The 12,014-nt window shown below is 42.6% G+C and overlaps 1 protein-coding gene across 5 annotated transcripts in view; it reads left to right on the forward strand.

The window, feature by feature from the left end:
- Nucleotides 1-12,014, forward strand: part of LOC139551305 (ATP-dependent 6-phosphofructokinase, platelet type-like) — a 39,164-nt gene that overhangs the window by 769 nt on the left and 26,381 nt on the right. The gene's annotated exons all lie outside the window — the stretch shown is intronic.

A 12,014-nucleotide genomic window follows, 5' to 3' on the forward strand; every position in this document is an offset into this window, starting at 1 on the left:
TAATATTGTAATGAATGTAACTTTATAGACTGTTGCAATGCCTTTCATCATCGACTTCCCCTGTGCGTTAAAACACAGGTCTTGTAGCGTACATGACAGATGGGCAGACATCCACTTGAGTCGTGAGGAAGGGTGGGGATCATGTACTGTAGGCCAGGCCTACGTGAGGAGCGGGAAGTAGCGGGGTTTTCCCAATGATTTATATATAAACTAGATGTCCGTTTGGGGGAGCTATGTTGAAGCCACCAGACCTCCATCTTGGCACGCCCCTACCTTGTAAAAAATATTTTGCAAGTGATAGAAATGCATTTATTAATGTCTACATTCGTTTTTGCCACGCTTATTCTATTACAGACATCTTCATGCATACTTTTAAATTATGTTATGTGAGCTAAGCATAAAAAAGGAAAATATATGAAAACATTTTCCTTAGAGTATACATTTTTGGAGATGACTAATATTACTGTCCCCACTACAACCAAAACATACTTAAATACATGTAATTGTGTTCTTGAAACATTTAATTGAAATACTGTAGAATTCCATTCATTCCTATGGAGGACTGCTCCTACCGGGGAATGCCAATATGGCTGATCTGTTGGTTCAAAGCCTCTCAATGCCCAGTCCAGGGTTTATAAACAGTTGAAGTTGGAAGTTTACATACACTTAGGTTGGAGTCATTAAAACTCGTTTTTCAACCATGCCACAAATGTCTTGTTAACAAACTATAGTTTTGGCAAGTCGGTTAGGCATGACACAAGTAATTTTTCCAACAATTGTTTACAGACAGATAGTTTCACTTATAATTCACTGTATCACAATTCCAGTGGGTCAGAAGTTTACATACACTAAGTTGACTGTGCCTTTAAACAGCTTGGAAAATTCCAGAAAATGATGTCATGGCTTTAGAAGCTTCTGATAGGCTAATTGACATGATTTGAGTCAATTGGAGCTGTACCTGTGGATGTATTTCAGGGCCTACCTTCAAACTCAGTGCCTCTTTGCTTGACATCATGGGAAAATCCAAAAAATCAGCCAAGACCTCAGAAAAAAAATTGTAGACCTCCACAAGTCTGGTTCATCCTTGGGAGCAATTTCCAAACGCCTGAGGCTACCACGTTCATCTGTACAAACAATAGTACGCAAGTATAAACACCATGGGACCACGCAGCCATCATACCGCTCAGGAAAGAGACGCGTTCTGTCTCCTAGAGATGAACGTACTTTGGTGCGAAAAGAGCAAATCAATCCCAGAACAACAACAACCTTGTGAATGTAACCGGTGTGAAATGGCTAGCTAGTTAGCGGGGTGCGCGCTAATAGCGTTTCAATCGGTGACGTCACTCGCTCTGAGACCTTGAAGTAGTTGTTCCCCTTGCCCTGCAAGGCCCGCGGCTTTTGTGGAGCAATGGGTAACGATGCTTCGAGGGTGACTGTTGTCGATGTGTGCAGAGGGTCCCTGGTACAAGCCCAGGTAGGGGCGAGGAGAGGGACGGAAGCTATACTGTTACATGAAGATGCTGGAGGAAACTGGTACAAAAGTATCTATATCCACAGTAAAACGAGTTCTATATCGATATAACCTGAAAGGCCGCTCAGCAAGGAAGAAGCCACTGCTCCAAAACCGCCATAAAAAAGCCAGACTACGGTTTGCAACTGCACATGGGGACAAAGATCGTACTTTTTGGAGAAATGTCCTCTGGTCTGATGAAACAAAAATAGAACTGTTTGGCCATAATGACCATCGTTATGTTTGGAGGAAAAAGGGGGAGACGTGCAAGCCGAAGAACACCATCCCAACCGTGAAGCAGGGGGTGGCAGCATCATGTTGTGGGGGTGCTTTGCTGCAGGAGGGACTGGCGCACTTCACAAAATAGATGGCATCATGAAGATGGAAAATTATGTGGATATATTGAAGCAACATCTCAAGACTGGGTCTTCCAAATGGACAATGACCCCAAGTATACTTCCAAAGTTGTGGCAAAATTGCTTAAGGACAACAAAGTCAAGGTATTGGATTGGCCATCACGAAGCCCTGACCTCAATCCCATAGACGATTTGTGGGCAGAACTGAAAAAGCATGTGCGAGCAAGGAGGCGTACAAACCTGACTCAGTTACACCAGCTCTGTCAGGAGGATTGGGCCAAAATTCACCCAACTTATTGTGGGAAGCTTGTGGAAGGCTAGCCGAAACGTTTGAACCAAGTTAAACAATTTAAAGGCAATGCTACCAAATACTAATTGAGTGTATGTAAACTTCTGACCCACTGGGAATGTGATGAAAGAAATAAAAGCTTAAAAAAATTATTCTCTCTACTATTGTTCTGACATTTCACATTCTTAAAATAAAGTGGTGATCCTATCTGATCTAAGACAGGGAATTTTTCTAGGATTAAATGTCAGGAATTGTGAAAAACAGAGTTTAAATGTATTAGGCTAAAGTGTATGTAAACTTCCGACTTCAACTTTGTAATGGGACATTTTTTCACCAAATATTTTTAATATAAGGTACGATCCTTGCTGCGCTTTGATAGGTGGGGACAATGTACTGGTGGGGTTCATTAGCATATTTGGGGACACGGTCAAATATATGTATATTTGTGCCAACCATCAGTGGAAGTGTTGTAGCAGATTAAGTTTGAGGGTTATGCCAGTGCAAGTTGAGCACCTCATTTGACACTGTCTGTTCTGCAAATGTTGTAAGAGCATGTGTCACTAACAAGCTGCTCTGTAATGAGGTTATTGTGCATTTTCCAGCAATTTAACAGCAACTTGTTGTTAGAAGTTGCTGTGAATTTGTATTTTCCATATTAACTGGAAAACATTTGTCAGTAAGTTATTGTAAAATTCACAATAATTTACAGGCAACTAGCTGCCACGAGCAATACATGCCAGTAACGTTCTGTGCCTTCACTGACTCTTCTGTTGACAACATGCAACATTACTTGCTAATTGGCAGCATACTGTAGAAGTGGCAGCCTATCATAATATTGCAGGCGTGGCTTTCAGCTCCCATGAGAAGGAATATCATCCCAGTTAATGTGATCTGTTCTATTCTGCTCATAAACACGATCTTGTACACTGTCAGTTCTCCAGCCTTGTTAAAAGCTGACGTACACTACATGACCTTCAACCTTCTGGGAAGAGAACTAGTGAGGTTAGGCACTGATGTTGGGCGATTATGTAAGGCCCGCAGTCGGCGTTCCAATTCATCCCTAAAGTGTTCGATGGGGTTGAGGTCAGGGCTCTGTGCAGGCCAGTCAAGTTCTTTAACACTGATCACGACAAACCAATTCTGCGTGGACCTCGCTTTGTGCACAGGGGCATTGTCATGCTGAAACAGGAAAGGGCCTTCCCCAAACTGTTGCCACAAAGTTGGAAGCACACAATTGTATAGAATCTCATTGTATGCTGTAGCGTTAACATTTCCCTTCACTGGAACTAAGGGGCCTAGTCCTAACCATGAAAAAACATTATTCCTCATCCACCAAAATTTACAGTTGGCATTATGCATTTGGGCAGGTAGGGTTATCCTGGCATCCGCCAAACCCATATTCATCTGTCGGACTGCCAGATGGCATTGCGCATGGTGATTGCCCATGAAAACCCATTTTGTGAAGCTCCCAACAAACAGTTATTGTGCTGACATTGCTTCCAGAGGCAGTTTGGAACTTGGTAGTGAGTGTTGCAACCGAGGACTTCAGTACTCGGTGGTCCCGTTCTGTGAGCTTGTGTGGGCTAAAACTTTGCGTCTGAGCCGTGTTTTCCCCCTAGTTGTTTCCACTTCACAATAACAGCACTTACATTTGACCGTGGCAGCTGTAGCAGGGCAGAAACTTGACGAACTGACTTGTTGGAAAGGTGGCATCCTATGACAGTGCCACGTTGAAAGTCACTGAAGTCTTCAGAAAGACCATTCTACTGCCAATGTTTGTCTGTGGAGATTGCATGGCTGTGTGTTCGATTTTATACACCTGTCAGCAATGGGTGGGGCTGAAATAGCCGAATACACTAATCTGAAGGGGTATCCACATACTTTTGTATATATAGTGTATCACCCAACCCTACTCTACAGCTTTAAAGATTGTTACTGTGCATGGCCCTAATACTGTGGCCTTACTTATAGCCTTCAAACACAGTGTTATGTCTCTGTGTTTCACTGGCCTGCTGTTTTTTACTTTGCTTGCTTCTATCTCGAAGGGTCAGTAGTGCTGAAAAGAAGAGGTTGTCTGCGTACATACGCCTGTGTTGTGAAATACACTGTATCCTGACTTCAACTGTACATCATTGGTTTTGCCTCTATGCGTCACTATTCCAAAGATTGTATATTATATTGACAAGATAGTCAAGTGACCACTGTAACAATGGAAATACATGTCCTCAAAGATGGAAGGCAGGTGGGAGGAGGCGAGATCTGGTGGGACCTTTCTAGCCAATGAGAGGTCACATACAGGTGTGAACAACAGGCCATAGAGATAGAGGACTCATCATTGTATCTGCCATTATAACGTCTATGACATTATGGGCAGCGCCATTTAGGCTATCTCCATTTAAAGTATTCAATTTTCTTCTTCATTGGCTGATTGCTCCCAACTCATAGTAATCCACACCCTGTTGACTACTTTAAAATGGCAATGTCCATGCTTAAACAGGTTATATCCATGATGAGTACTCTATCTATAGAACAGGTTCAACTTCACATGCATCCACTTATATCAGTCTATTCGTAACATTCGTAACAACCTAACCATCTTCTATTTGATCAAGCAAATTAGCAATGACAATTTTACACTCTTGTTGATCTCCATACAAAAATTCCTCACTTCTTGGGCTTATTTTCGTGGACAGATTTTGGGCAGAGTAAAACCTCTCACTTTGCCTCTTCCTCTCTGACTATCCTCCTGAGACCCAGCAAAAAAAAGGGTTTTGATTATTCTTTTTTTTTTTTACACCACATAAGTGTTTGGGGTGGGAAAAAAACATCTTACAAAGAACATTAAAATAAATCTCTATATATATTTATTTTATTTATTTTATTTTATTGTCCATAAAATTATCTCAGTGGATCTCAGTTGATAATATGAAAAATGTAACATTACAGTAAATGGTGACAGTAGGTAGAAAACATAGTACATCCTGATGTCCACTACAAAGGCTGCTCTGAAAACTCACCAAACTGCTACTGAGATATTTATCTATTAGAAACAATTTGAATATCAAACTCACAAAAATTATAATTACACAATTACACACACTTACCATAAAATATGCTAATTGTAATGGGAATTGTGATGGTTGCCATTTTGAAGAACCAGAAAGAAGAAATGATCAAGGTGACACTCATACACATATGGTATCATTGGAAAAACCCAGAATGTCCTCTTAAAGCAGGGGTGTCAAAGTCAAATGGACGGAGGGCCAAATAAAAAATTTAGCTACAAGCCGAGGGCCGGACTGTTCGAATGTTCATTGAAAAATGTTTAAATGACGCATATAGTCTAGTGAACCTAATTGAACCTACTGAAAACCTAACAAATATATTCCAATATGATCAGATAAATAAAGCAATATTTTCTTATGGCTCTGTCAGTAATCTTTAATTTTCAACAGACACAAAAGACAAATTTCCTTTATATAAAAATCCCCATAACATGAACATTAAATGAAAGAAACCGGTATTCAAGGCACCATCAGTAGCCTATATTTTCTATTTTAGCAAAAGTGGGCTAAATTTACTTCAAAGAAAAAAACAATAATAGCAATTTTCTATCATCCACTCAACTGAAATATTTTTAAAATATAATTGGATTGAAATACAATAAAATAAAGTGCAAAAATCTATTAATCAAAAACAACACTTTGTTTAAGGAGAAGTAACATGCAGTGAAAACAAATATTAAACTTTAACTTTTAAACTTGAACTGAGTAAAAACTCTAAATATGTGATTGCACAGTAATGTTCACTTGTTTGAGGTTGAGGGTGATACTTGGTGGTGTCCCATCTTTTCCACAAGTTCATCAATGTTCGGGGTAAGGCTCTGAGCTGAGGAAATCCTCAGAATTGAGTGGAGGTGTTCAGCAGTAAGTCGACTTCTGTGTGATGTTTTGTTCAGGTTCATCAAAGAAAACAGTTGTTCACACAGGTATGTGCTGCCAAACATAGACAACGTTTGAGCAGCCTGGATGCGCAGCTGGGGCATTGTGTCGGGGAGGAAACGGGCGAACCCCGCAGCACCCACTGCCGCATATTTTGCCCTCAGTGCATCATTGCATTGGAGGTCAATCAACTCCATTTGGAGGTTTGGTGGTGAGCTTTCCACGTCAACAGCAAATGGGTTACCGAGCAGTTCCAACCTGCTTTTTTGTGCTTCAAAGTCAGCAAATCGGCGTCGAAAGTCAGCGGCAAGCATACCTATTTTATCAGCCAACTGTGCGCTCGGGAACGCACTGGTAGAGAGCTTCTCTTTCATGGTCTGGCAGCTGGGAAAGTGGCTCAAATTTTCTTTCCGCATCTGCGTCTCCCACAGAGTCAGTTTGGTTTTAAATGCCTTCACTGTACTGTACATATCAGAGATGACATGATCCCGACCCTGCAGCTGCAAGTTCATTGCATTCAGATGACTCGTAATGTCACACAGAAAAGCCATTTCACACAGAAACATTTCGTCTCGGAGTTGTGTTGTGTCTTTCCCTTTGCTGTCCAAGAACAGACAAATCTCCTCACGAAGCTCGAAACATCTTTGAAGCACCTTTCCCTGGCTTAGCCATCGCACCTCTGTGTGATAAGGCAAATCACCATGCTCCGTTTCTAACTCCGTCAGAAATGCCTTGAACTGGCGGTGATTCAAACCTTTGGCTCTGATAAAGTTAACTGTGCGCGTGATGATGCTCATTACATGCTCCATTTTCAAGGCTTTACCGCACAACGCTTCCTGGTGTATGATACAATGATAAGCTGTCAGCTCACCTGTCGCGTTTTCCTCTTGCATCTTTTCCCGTATCTTCGCCACCAGTCCGCTCCTGTGTCCACACATCGCAGGTGCTCCGTCGGTTGTCAAACCCACGAGTTTTTCCCAAGGCAGCTCCATCTCATTTACACAGCAGCCTACTGCTCGGTGCGTCACCGTTGCATTGTGGGAAATGTAGTATTGGTGCGTGTAAAAGATCTGCGGGCTGCCGGCTTGCTGCGGTCTGCGGGCCGGTTCTAATAATAAATCAAGATCATCCCAGGGGCCGTAAAAAACCTTCTCGCGGGCCGGATGTGGCCCGCGGGCCTTGACTCTGACATATATGTCTTAAAGGTACAACAGAACCTAACACAGTGGCAAGTATGGTCTTAGAGATACGGACCAAAAACAAATGTCCTTTAGAGAGAACAAAAATGAGCCTCAGGATGCTACTATAATGTGGAAACCCAACTGACATCCCAGTTAAGGACTGTGGTAGTAATAGAGTAATAGTGACTCAGCCCTTCATTGCTTCATGCCTGGCTGTCATCCAGTAACAATATTGTACTCTCTGAATATGGACTGTCTTATTGGCATACAGGCTATAGTAGGCTGAGATTTCCACTGAACTTAGTATACTGTAGTATCCTACATTTGTAATAATAGCCTATCTGTCATTGAAGTGTGACGTGGTGGGGAGTAGAGTAGTAGGCTACTCCCTTTCTCACCAGAGCACCAGTGACAGGAGCCTACAAGTTTCATTTATGACCATGTAATGACAATTCTAGCTCCCCACAATAGGGTTGGGCGATGTCAACCTTTGTCCTATCGTGATTATGTACTCATAAAATATTGTGCTATACCAGTCCTCAGGGGCCTGATTGTTGTCACACTTCCCCCCCCCCATCCCTAGCAAACACAGCTGATTTAAACTAATTGCATTAAACTGAAGATCATGATTAGTTGATTATTGGAGTCAGGTGTGTTAGCTAAATAAATAAAATGAACACCTCTGGTAAAACCCCTGTTGAGCTATAGCGCAAAATCGCATGCTACATCTGGACGAATCATGACCAAATATATTGTTGTTGGAAGCCTGAGCAGAGGTTAAGTGCAGGCAAATATAATATTTATTTCTGGTGGAGATTCAGCATGGTACAGGTGTGTCTGTCTGTGTCTGTGTCTCGTACATATGATGGAGCAAAGTGACAGTCAGCTGATGAGGAACAGGCTGTTTTACCGTAGTGAGTTAGGTTATAAATAATGGGTTTTATAGAAGCAAAGTCTACAGTCTTGAGAACTGGATAATAATTGCGTTGCCTCATCAGCCTGTTTTAATAGGCTATTGTTTGTTATATCACTCATAAAGCTGTGATTGAGAATAGCCTATAGACTCCGACTTCCATTATTTTTGAAAGCTGCAACTTTAGGAGAACAGTAACTTCTTAGGCTATTGGAATATTTGGGAAATAGGCTAGTTGTTCATGACTTTAATTTGTCTTAAATCCTTATGGAAAAACCACCTTTTTTATTTTATTTATTTCACCTTTATTTAACCAGGTAGGCTAGTTGAGAACAAGTTGTCATTTACAACTGCGACCTGGCCAAAATAAAGCAAGCAGTTCGACACATAGAACAACACAGCGTTACACATGGAATTAACAAACATACAGTCAATAATACAGTAGAAAAAGTATATATACAGTGTGTGCAAATGAGGTAGGATAAGGGAGGTAAGGCAATAAATAGGCCATGGTGGCGAAGAAATTATAATTATTAATTATTATAGCAATTAAACACTGGAATGGTAGATGTGCAGAAGATGAATGTGCAAGTTGTTACGCCCTGACCTTAGAGATCCTTTTTATGTCTCTATTTTGGTTTGGTCAGGGCGTGAGTTGGGGTGGGCATTCTATGTTTTGTGTTTCTATGATTTTCTATTTCTATGTTTTGGCCGGGTATGGTTTTCTATCAGGGACAGCAGTCTATCGTTGTCTCTGATTGGGAACCATACTTAGGTAGCTCTTTTTTCCACCTGTGTTTGTGGGAAGTTGACTTTTGTTTAGGGCACATAGCCTGTAGCTTCACGGTTAGTTTTTGTAGTTTTTATTGTTTTGTTCGGCGTCTTTTCAATAAAATAAAGAAAATGTACGCTTACCACGCTGCACCTTGGTCCAGTTCTTTTAACGGCTGTGACACAAGTAGAGATACTGGGGTGCAAAGATGCAAAGGTGCAAAGATAAATACATAAATACAGTATGGGGATGAGGTAGTTGGATGGGCTATTTACAGATGGGCTATGTACAGGTGCAGTGATCTGTGAGCTGCTCTGACAGCTGGTGCTTTAAGCTAGTGAGGGAGATATGAGTCTCCAGCTTCAGTGATTTTTGCAGTTCGTTCCAGTCATTGGCAGCAGAGAACTGGAAGGAAAGTGGGCCAAAGGAAGAATTGGCTTTGGGGGTGACCAGTGAGATATACCTGCTGGAGCGCGTGCTACGGGTGGGTGTTGCTATGGTGACCAGTGAGCTGAGATAAGGCGGGGCTTTACCTAGCAGAGACTTGTAGATGACCTGGAGCCAGTGGGTTTGGCGACGAGTATGAGGGCCAGCCAACGAGAGCATACAGGTCGCAGTGGTGGGTAGTATATGGCACTTTGGTGACAAAACGGATGGCACTGTGATAGACTGCATCCAATTTGTTGAGTAGAGTGTTGGAGGCTATTTTGTAAATGACATCACCGAAGTCAAGGATCGGTAGGATGGTCAATTTTACAAGGGTATGTTTGGTAGCATGAGTGAAGGATGCTTTGTTGCGAAATAGGAAGCCTATTCTAGATTTAATTTTGGATTGGAGATGCTTAATGTGAGTCTGGAAGGAGAGTTTACAGTCTAACCAGACACCTAGGTATTTGTAGTTGTCCACATATTCTAAGTCAGAACCGTCCAGAGTAGTGATGCTGGACAGGCGGGCAGGTGCGGGCAGCGATCGTTTGAAGAGCATGCATTTAGTTTTACTCGCGTTTAAGAGCAGTTGGAGGCCACGGAAGGAGAGTTGTATGGCATTAAAACTCGTCTGGAGGTTAGTTAACACAGTGTCCAAAGAAGGGCCAGAGGTTTACAGAATGGTGTCGTCTGTGTAGAGGTGGATCAGAGAATCACCAGCAGCAAGAGCGACATCATTGATGTATACAGAGAAGAGAGCCGGCCCGAGAATTGAACCCTGTGGCACCCCCATAGAGACTGCCAGAGGTCCGGAAAACAGGCCCTCCAATTTGACACACTGAACTCTATCAGAGAAGTAGTTGGTGAAACAGGCGAGGCAATCATTTGAGAAACCAAGGCTGTTGAGTCTGCCGATAAGAATGTGGTGATTGACAGAGTCGAAAGCCTTGGCCAGGTCGATGAATACGGCTGCACAGTGATGTCTCTTATCGATGGCGGTTATGATATCGTTTAGGACCTTGAGCGTGGCTGAGGTGCACCCATGACCAGCTCTGAAACCAGATTGCATAGCGGAGAAGGTACGGTGGGATTCGAAATGGTCGGTCTGTTTGTTAACTTGGCTTTCGAAGACCTTAGAAAGGCAGGGTAGAGGGGGCCTCTCGGGTGGCGCAGTGGTCTAGGGCACTGCATCGCAGCGGTAGCTGCGCCACCAGAGTCTCTGGGTTCGCGCCCAGGCTCTGTCGCAGCCGGCCGCGACCGGGAGGTCCGTGGGGCGACGCACAATTGGCCTAGCGTCGTCCGGGTTAGGGAGGGTTTGGCCGGTAGGGATATCCTTGTCTCATCGCGCTCCAGCGACTCCTGTGGCGGGCCGGGGCAGTGCGCGCTAACCAAGGGTGCCAGGTGCACGGTGTTTCCTCCGACACATTGGTGCGGCTGGCTTCCGGGTTGGAGGCGCGCTGTGTTAAGAAGCAGTGCGGCTTGGTTGGGTTGTGCTTCGGAGGACGCATGGCTTTCGACCTTCGTCTCTCCCGAGCCCGTACGGGAGTTGTAGCGATGAGACAAGATAGTAATTACTAGCGATTGGATACCACGAAATTTGGGGAGAAAAGGGGGTAAAATTTAAAAAAAGAAAAAAAAAGAAAGGCAGGGTAGGATAGATATAGGTCTGTAGCAGTTAGGGTCTAGAGTTTCTCCCCCTTTGAAGAGGGGGATGACCGCGGCAGCTTTCCAATCTTTGGGAAAAACGTGATCACGTGATTTTATGTAAAGTTAATGTGATAACATGTAACAACGTGAAGAAAACATGATCTCATTTGAAATAAAAGTGACAACATGGTGATGCAAAATTTAAACATGTGATGCCATGAAACTACAAATGTAACAACGTGAAGAAAACATGATCTCATTTGAAATAAAAGTGACAACATGGTGATGCAAAATTTAAACATGTGATGCCATTTGAGCACATGTGAAAACGCTGTGTCAAATGTTATTGAGAATATTTTAGTTTCAAATGTATAATGCACATGAATTCAATCAGTCATCGTCCCCTGCAAGTGTTATCTAGTTCCCTGTTTGTGGACAAGAATGTTTTTAGAATGTTGTATCATGGTCCCCTGGATAACTTGGGACTCAACCTCACAACCTCTTGGCCAAGTTTGTATCAGGCCAATGTCCCATCAGAATCCATCAGAATCCAGGTGCGGCCAATTTGCATAACCACTCCATCCTGTAGCTTACCTTGTAAACTAGAGAATGCAGTATGCATATTTTCTCACATGATGTTAGTAAAAACCACTTGCAAGTCTTACCTGCCAGAAAAGATCAGTTTGTTCTGTATATAGGGGGATTTCTATAATGACTCACAGAACCATGGGCCATGCTTCAGGAAATCTTCCAGTGGATTAATAACTTTTAAAGTGTTTATCATTATTAATCCACATTGAGAAATCTGTGCCATTCTCCATGTGTAGACTCATCTCCTTCATTTTATATTGTTACTGGTATCCTAGCATGACTGCATGGCACTAGCCAACCCACAGTACCAGAATCAGTGCTTACAGTTTTGGTACAACTAAGATGCCAGTTTGTATAATCATTATGATCAGTTTTCAGACTGTAAATG

Source organism: Salvelinus alpinus, chromosome 23 (assembly GCF_045679555.1).
Source record: "Salvelinus alpinus chromosome 23, SLU_Salpinus.1, whole genome shotgun sequence".
NCBI lineage: Eukaryota > Metazoa > Chordata > Actinopteri > Salmoniformes > Salmonidae > Salvelinus > Salvelinus alpinus.